The sequence below is a fragment of the Nannospalax galili genome, unplaced genomic scaffold (genome assembly GCF_000622305.1).
Source record: "Nannospalax galili isolate Female #2095 unplaced genomic scaffold, S.galili_v1.0 scaffold233, whole genome shotgun sequence".
Lineage (NCBI taxonomy): Eukaryota > Metazoa > Chordata > Mammalia > Rodentia > Spalacidae > Nannospalax > Nannospalax galili.
In genome coordinates, this window is record NW_008333818.1 from 1,489,024 (window position 1) to 1,497,052 (window position 8,029).

The 8,029-nt window shown below is 38.0% G+C and overlaps 1 pseudogene; it reads right to left on the reverse strand.

The window, feature by feature from the left end:
* Window positions 1–5,500: 5,500 nt before the first annotated feature.
* Window positions 5,501–8,029, reverse strand: part of LOC103730434 — a 5,246-nt pseudogene continuing 2,717 nt past the window's right edge.

Below are 8,029 nucleotides of genomic sequence, written 5' to 3' on the forward strand. Positions count from 1 at the left end.
CATGTTAAATGTTTTCACCAAACAAAAAGCAAAGCAAAAACAAAACCAAAAATCACAATAGGACACAAGGACTTTTGTGGAGGAATTGGATGTTTTGTCCATTGATTGATTTGTGGGCATCATAGGTGTGTGCATAAATCTATAATGTTCTCCAATGACAACTATTAAACGTGACTACTTAACTATTCACAATATTCATTTCTACCACTCATTTTAAAACGCTATCAACTTTTTCAATGGGTGTTGGTTCCATCTAGTGGGGACTGTGAGTAATCTTAAGTAAGTAGGATCAGGACAGTTAATGCTGACACAGGCCTGAACCATCACCTGGTACAGCACTCTCTGTTGTACAGGAGAATGATCTTAGATATGAAACTAAGAATTTTCTCAAGAGGTACACAATGCCAAACATCCATTATGTGAAACACACTTTTGGATGGGATACACGGTTATTGTAAAGCATGATCCTTAACCTCAAATACTCTAATCATCAATATGAAGACATGGATATGAATTAAAGTCTGTCAATAAAACATATGAATTATTCAATGAATAAAAATTGCTGAATAAACTATACAGAATCCTGTTTAAACAATTAATAAGAATTTAAAAAGCTGGAGTTGGAGAGATGGCTCTTTGGTTAAGAGCACTGGCTGCTCTTGCAGAGGACCCAGGTTCAGTTCCCAGAACCCATATGGCAGGTAACAACTGTTATCACTCCAGTTCCAGGGGCTCCAACACCCTCTTCTGACCTCTGTGGGCATTGCATAGCACAGGTACACTTACATACATGCAGGTACACTTACATGCACTTATACACATAAAAAATAATAAAAAATATTTTTAAAAAGAATAAGAAAAGCATAATGAATAAATAAAAACAAAGTTTTGGGGAGAGATAAAGTTTTCATTGGATTTTGAAAGCTCTGTAGGATTTAACAGCTAGAGAAGTAAGGAAGGAGTGTTGACTGTGAAAGAGAGGAGGGGAGAACTCATTAGGAGACAACTATCCTGGGGTAAGATGAGAGAGGAGGAAGTATTAAGGAACAAGTGAAATAGTATCAATAAACTATGAAGGAGTGCTTTAAATCCACAATTTAAAGCATTATATTTAGCTAGTACCATGCATGAAATCAGAGCTAGTCATTTAAGTCTCTAAGTAATAGTGGCTAGATTTAAAAATCATAAGTATATATAAATAGTAAATAAAAGAGAAATTTCATAGTGATATATGAATGGGTATTTCTAACTTGGAAAGATATTTCAGCTGAAGGCCTACACATTGCTTTAAAATGAGTTATATTTCAAATAGCTTAAAGGAACATGATAATAACGTGCTCTGAGAAACTGTGTAGCAGATTCAAGAAGGTGCTGAGGACGACAAGCCACAGACACAGGCAAAGAGTTTAAACAGAGTTACAGCCCGGCATTGAGTCGAAAATGATCAATACTAAGTAGTTCAACATTATTTGACATTATATATGATTTTTAAAGTACAAAATTACAGCATTAAAAGAAGGGAGAAGCTAGTTATGCTGTCACTGTCTTTTTAATTATTGAAATTGCATTTTACTTTGTTTTAGGTACTCTAAGTTCTATCGTCCTCACATTTCTCAAACATGTTCCTTTTATAATCAGAAAAATGTGCACTTAAAACCTGAATACATGAAGGAGCTCTGTAGATCTAATTTACATTAAATGTTTATTTATCATCATGGTTTAACATCCAAAGTGAACAGTGCAAACATTTCTCATGCTTTAGCATGCCTTGAAAATGGTTAAGATGTCTGGGAGACATAACTATGTAAAGTGAGAGTCATAATCCAATTGTGTTTTCTGGGACTGTCTGAGCACATTTACTATACAATCCATCCTGGCCTCCTAAGTTGAGATGCCAACTTCGTCATAAAATCTCCAGTACCTATTTATCTACTTAAAGTCTTTTCATTTGGGTTCATTTATACATGTGTCTCTCTAACCATGCATCAGTAACATAGTGTTTAAATCATGATAATGTTATGATGTTTGAAAACACGAAAGAGCCAGACTTCCTCAGAGTTCTTCTCTTATTGAATTTTCCTGTTTTTGAAATTCCTTTTACTTTTCCATATTATTTTAGCATCATTCTACATAAGTTAAAAACAAACAAATTTCAGGCTGGAGAGATAGCTCAGCGGTTAATGGCAGTGACTGCTCTTGCAGAAGACTCAGGTTCGATTCCCAGCACCCATATGGCAGCTACGAACCGTCCTTAACTCCAGTTCCCCGGGAATCTGAAGCCCTCTTCTGACCTCCGCAGCACTGCATGGCATGGGTGCGCTCACATACCGCAGGCAATACGCTCATACACATTAAAAAAATAGAGCGAGAGAGAGAAAAACAAAACAAAACAAGTCTTGTAGCTTCCTACACTGGGATTGCACGCTGTTTTCTGAACGTTTAGGGGAAATTAGCATATTTAGAATGTGCAGGTTCTAGTCAAGAGCTGACAAGGTTTGGTACTTGGCCAGGATTGTGCATTCTCATTAAACAGCATTGACATTTTCATGTAATATTTACATGTTTTGTTCAGTTTGAAATTTTAAGATATTTTGGAACTTTAATCTTCTGATGCACCATTCAGCTGGTGTTTGCCAGGTGTGTTGCCACCCATGCTTCTGTTTCTAAACATTCTAAAGCTCTTTGCTTTACCTCTTTCTTGTAAACATAGTAAAGCTGAGCTTTTCAACTATAATACAATCTGTAAAATTCATTTTGTTAGGTAGGTAGTTTTTCTATTGGCATTTGTTATTACGAGTGAAAAGTTTATTTTAGCTTCTATTATGCTGATCTTAGCAGATTTAAAGCTCTTTAGAAAATCTATCCGGTATCTTTATTCATGTGGGAAATGGAAATCAAAATTATTTTGAGCTTCCATCTCACCCCAGGCAGAATGGCTACTGTCAGAAAAACAATAAAATAAAAAATGTTAGTGATGATGCAGGAGGGGTAGGAACATTGTCCACTGCTCCTTGGGACGTTAAATAGCTCAGCCACTGCAGAAATCACTATAGAAACTCAATTCCTAAAGAAAAAAGGTAACATAGAACTGCCATGTAGATGTAGTTATACCATTCCTATATATATTTTATATGATATATATAGCATATTATGTATAATTTACATTAGTGTCTGTGTACATAAAAAGATATCTTTTATGTCATGGCACTTCACAACAGCCAAGCTCTGGAGTCAGCTTAAGTGCACATCAAAAGAGGAGTGAAAAAAGAATACACAAAATGGCCTATTTATTCAACCATTGATATGTCACATTCAGAAAAGTCAATGGAGCTAGAGGTCATCATGCCTCAAGCACAGGAAGACAAGCATCACATGTTTTCTCTAATTCATGGAAACAAACACCAAATGATGACCTGAAAGTAGGAGTATTAGAGAAGGGGAAGAAAGCCAAATGGAGGATGGGAAGAGAGTAGGAAAAAGGTTGGCTGTGCTCAGGGCACAACGGACGCATGTGTTGAAATGTCATAGTGTGAAGTTCTTGTAGATTGAAAACCTAAATGTAATATGAGAGAAACAGAATTCTCAAACATTGTCCTATGAATGGTACTACCCCCAAAGGAAAACTATGCTGTGAATTTTACTTTGTGTTACTGATAATAATTTGAAAGAATGCAGTATCATTCTAGAAGTTACATTTTAGGTCTCTGCCTTCCTTCTCTCTTTTCTTCTCAATAATTTGATTTTTTAACCTCTTGTTGGAGTGGGACTGCTCTGTTTTGTTTCTGTGGTACTGGGGATTGAACCCTGGGTCTCATGCATGCTAGGCAAGCACTCGACCACAAAGCGATATCCCAGCCAAGATGTATATTTTGGATGACAGTCTTCATCTTCTGTTTTGTCATGTTGAGTTAATTATCTACTGCTGGTAGGTAATTACTTGCTGTAAACGATCATGAAATCTACATGCTTGTTTTCCTGCATTCCTTCTCTCTGCCCCGCCTGAGTTCTGATCAGTATATTATCATCTCTGGTGTTTATTCCTATGAAGTACATGTATTCAGCTCTTTCACTTGATTTTCAAGATCTAAGAGAAATACTTTTCTCTCCAGATGTTAAAGATGAAGAAGCCAAGGCTGGAGAGATGGCTCATCAATAAAGAGCACTGGCTGCTTTTACAGAAGACCTGGATTCAGTTCTCAACACACACATGGCAGCTAACACCATTTGTAACTCTAGTTCCAGGGAATATTTTACCCTTTTCTGGACTGTGTTGGTATTGTATCACCTGGGTGAACTTATATATATGCAGGTAAAACATGCACACACATAAAATAAAAATAAAAAAGATGATGAAGCTGTGACGTCCTGTCTTCTTTTTGTCCCAATCTTATTTATTTTTATTTCTCTATTTTGGGGGCATGAGTTTAGAATTTGCATTCTTCCTTATGCTGACCATCATACTTATATTCTTCATAGCCACTGTGCTCGCTGCCAGTCATTTCATCATACAGACTGATGTTCTCTGAACTGAGTGGTAGTCTACACCATTATGCCCTCTTGTTAAGTAGATTCTGTGCTCGCTGCCAGTCATTTCATCATACGGACTGATGTTCTCTGAACTGAGTGGTAGTCTACACCATTATGCCCTCTTGTTTGGCTCCCACTGTTCGGCTGCATAGAAAGCTTGAGTGATGTTTTCCCACCTGGATACTATAGACACTTCACAGAACTCCTCATTGGATACTTCTTTGGTAATGTCTTTGTTCAGTCTGACTCTGTAAGTAGTTGTTTCTTTTTTATTTATTTATTTGTTTTCTGAGATAGTATCAATATGCAGCTCAAACTCATTTGAACTTGGGATCCTCCTGCCCTCATCCCTCCAAAATGCTAAGTAGATTTCTTTTGGTGTCTAGTTAACCATGTTTTCATTATCTTTTTATTATAGTGATATTATGAAGATGTATCATTACATTATTTCTATGTGTCAATTTCCCAGGAGCATGTTTTACCTTTTTAATCTCTGAATTCGTGTCTTTAATTTAAATTGTATGTTAAAAATGTCTTTATCGAGAGACGGATTAGCAGTTAAGAGTCCAGGCTGCTCTAGCAAAGGACCAGGGTTTGATTTCCCGCACCCACATGGTGGCTAATAGTCAACTATAACATAATTCCAGTTCCAGATGATCTGACACCCTCTTCTGACCATGGGCATTACATGACACAGATGCACTTACACACATGCACACAATACACTCATATGTATAAAATAAATATAATAGATAAAATATTTAAAATATTTTATGTAATGATTTAAAACTTCTAGAAAATAAATGCAGTATACATAATGTACTACCTTTTTATCTATTTCAAATTTCTTTCTTTCTTTCTTTCTTTCTTTCTTTCTTTCTTTCTTTCTTTCTTTTTTTAGTGTACAAAGTCTGTTCTTTTATTTTGATTTTTTAAAAGCATACTGAGGAGTTATAAAGCCCGAGCTGAAATATCACTGCCAAGTGAGTTCATCAAACTCAGTGACAGATGACGTGGAGGGTTTTGACTCTCAGGCATTCATCTCATGACTTCCACCATGAAGTCTCTGATGAGGCAGCAAGGCAAGGAGGTTAAATATTTCTCTCATATTCTTAGGATTCATTAACATGTCATACCCCTAAAGCAACTGCTGATTCATTGATGGCTCATCTGATTTATCTAAAAGAACCTTCAGCCAGACATCAATGCCCATATTTTTTAAGAATGTTCATTGTTCTATTGGACCCAGAGAGACTACTTTTCCTTGTACCATTCTGCGCAGATAACTGGTAGGTCTGTCGGAAGGTATCTCTCTTTGTTCCATTGTGACCGTAATCAGCAATCAGTGCAGCACCTCCAGTTAGGGCAATGCATTGAGAAAGTTCCTGAATGATAACCCCAGCATCAGGACATACTTCCACATGGTCCCTTGTTTCATCATATTGTGTGAAGGCATCTGCTGGGGTGGCACAAGGAGCCAAAACAAACTTCAGTTTATCAGAAACTTCTGATCAATATCAGTGAGTACTTCTCTCCATCCTTGTGGTGTTTTCTGAAATTTACGCACAGGAAGAACATCAAAAATTCATGTGCCAGATAAAAGCTGTACCCTTTTGGAACATCCTTCAGATCTCGGTACCAGAAGATGGAAGCCCAAATTTAATAACATCTTTCATATAAACCAGGGATTCAGCATCTCTCTCCAAAGGGATCTTCTTTTCAATCAGCATCAGTGCTTGAATCTCACTTAACTTTTGCCTCACCTCTAGGAGATGTATTGAAATGTCACAGTTCTTCAGCACAGACTCAAGCTGACTGAGTACCCTCGAAATATCTCCTGAGGGTACCCTGACCTGGGCCTAGTTCTACCAGCTGAAAAGCTGCACTTTTCCCAGAACTAATCCATTCACTCACAAATCATATCCCTAGTAGCTCTCCAAAGATTTGACTTATTTCAGGTAAAGTGATGAAATCTCCTTTTTCTCCTAGCATACATGATGTATATAATATCCCTTTAATCCCACACTCAGGAGGCAGAGGCAGAGGCAGATCTCTGTGTGATGGAGGACACCCTTGTCTACCTAGTGAGTTCCAGGTCAGCTGAGGCTACAGAGAGACCCTTGGCTGGGTTGGTCAACACCTCCTTCATGTATTCCGCCACAGAGATGAGGCCAGCAGACTTAATTTTATACGTAAGATGCCACAGCATTAGTGTCAATAAGTTCCTTTCTGCTGGCTCATTCCCAGAACTGAAGCATTTCCCTCTCCAAAGACAGGGAATGACCACGCAGACCACCCCACCTATTCCACATTTCTTAAGCTCAGTGCTCTGTGTATTTGCAACAGTGGCTCCATTCTAATGTCCATTCAATTTCAACTTCATTTCTGGATTATTTTTGCATGGTTTCTCACTTCTTTAAATATTATATTTTCATTCTTCATTTCCTCCTCCAATATCAACATGTATTATAAGTCAGCTTCCCATTGTTTTAAAAAGTACCTGAGACAGGAGCTAGAGAGATGGCTCAGTGGTTAGGAGCACTGACTGCTCTTGCAGAAGGCCCAGGTTCAAATCCCAGCACCCATATGGTGAGAACCATCTGTAACTCCAATTCTAAGGAGTCCAGTGCCCTTGTCTGTCCTCTGCAGGCATTGTAGAGCATGGGCACACTTACACACATGTGGGCATAACACTCATACACATAAAATAAAAAATAAATAAATAAAATGCATGAGATGATCAACTCATAAAGAGAAAAGTTTCATTTTGCTCAGAGATGTGAAGTGTGTTAAGGTTCTCTAAAGAAATAGAATTGGTAAAATTTATCAGATTAACTCACAGTCTAGAGTCTTAGTAGTCCAACAATGGCTAAAACACACTGGAGGGGCTGAGAATCCATAGTCACTCAGTCCATGAGACTGGATGTCTCAGTAGTCCCAATCTGGGGCTGAAGGTCTGATAAATTCCAAAAGATCGGCTAGTCTTCAGTCTACAGCAGCAAGACAAACTCACCAGTGAGAGAGAAGGCAAACAGCAAAAAGCAAAGTGCCATCCTCTGCCATCAGAAGGTAACACCCACATTTAGGGTGTGTCTTCCAGCTTCAGATGACCCAATCAAGATCTCTCTCATTTCAGTTAATCCCAGATCCAGTCAAGTTGACACCCAGGATTAGCCATCACATGAAGGCTTAGTTCTATGATCTGTTGGTTCTATTGATTTTGGGCCAATGACAAATCATTACAGCAGCAGTGTGTCAAAACAGGTTACCTCAAGGCCACAGAGAGAAAAGGCAAAGGGTCACCTGCTAAACCTTTCAACAACATGCTATCAGCTACTGGGGGACTTCCTACAAGGCCCTGCTTCTTAAAGTTTCCCCCTCTTCTCAATAGCATCCCCGGCTTGGATCAAGGTTTAACATATGGGGAACACATTAAAACCATAACAACCTATTCCCCTTAAATTCTTTAATCTTGGCAAAGACATGAGTCATTATAGAAAAA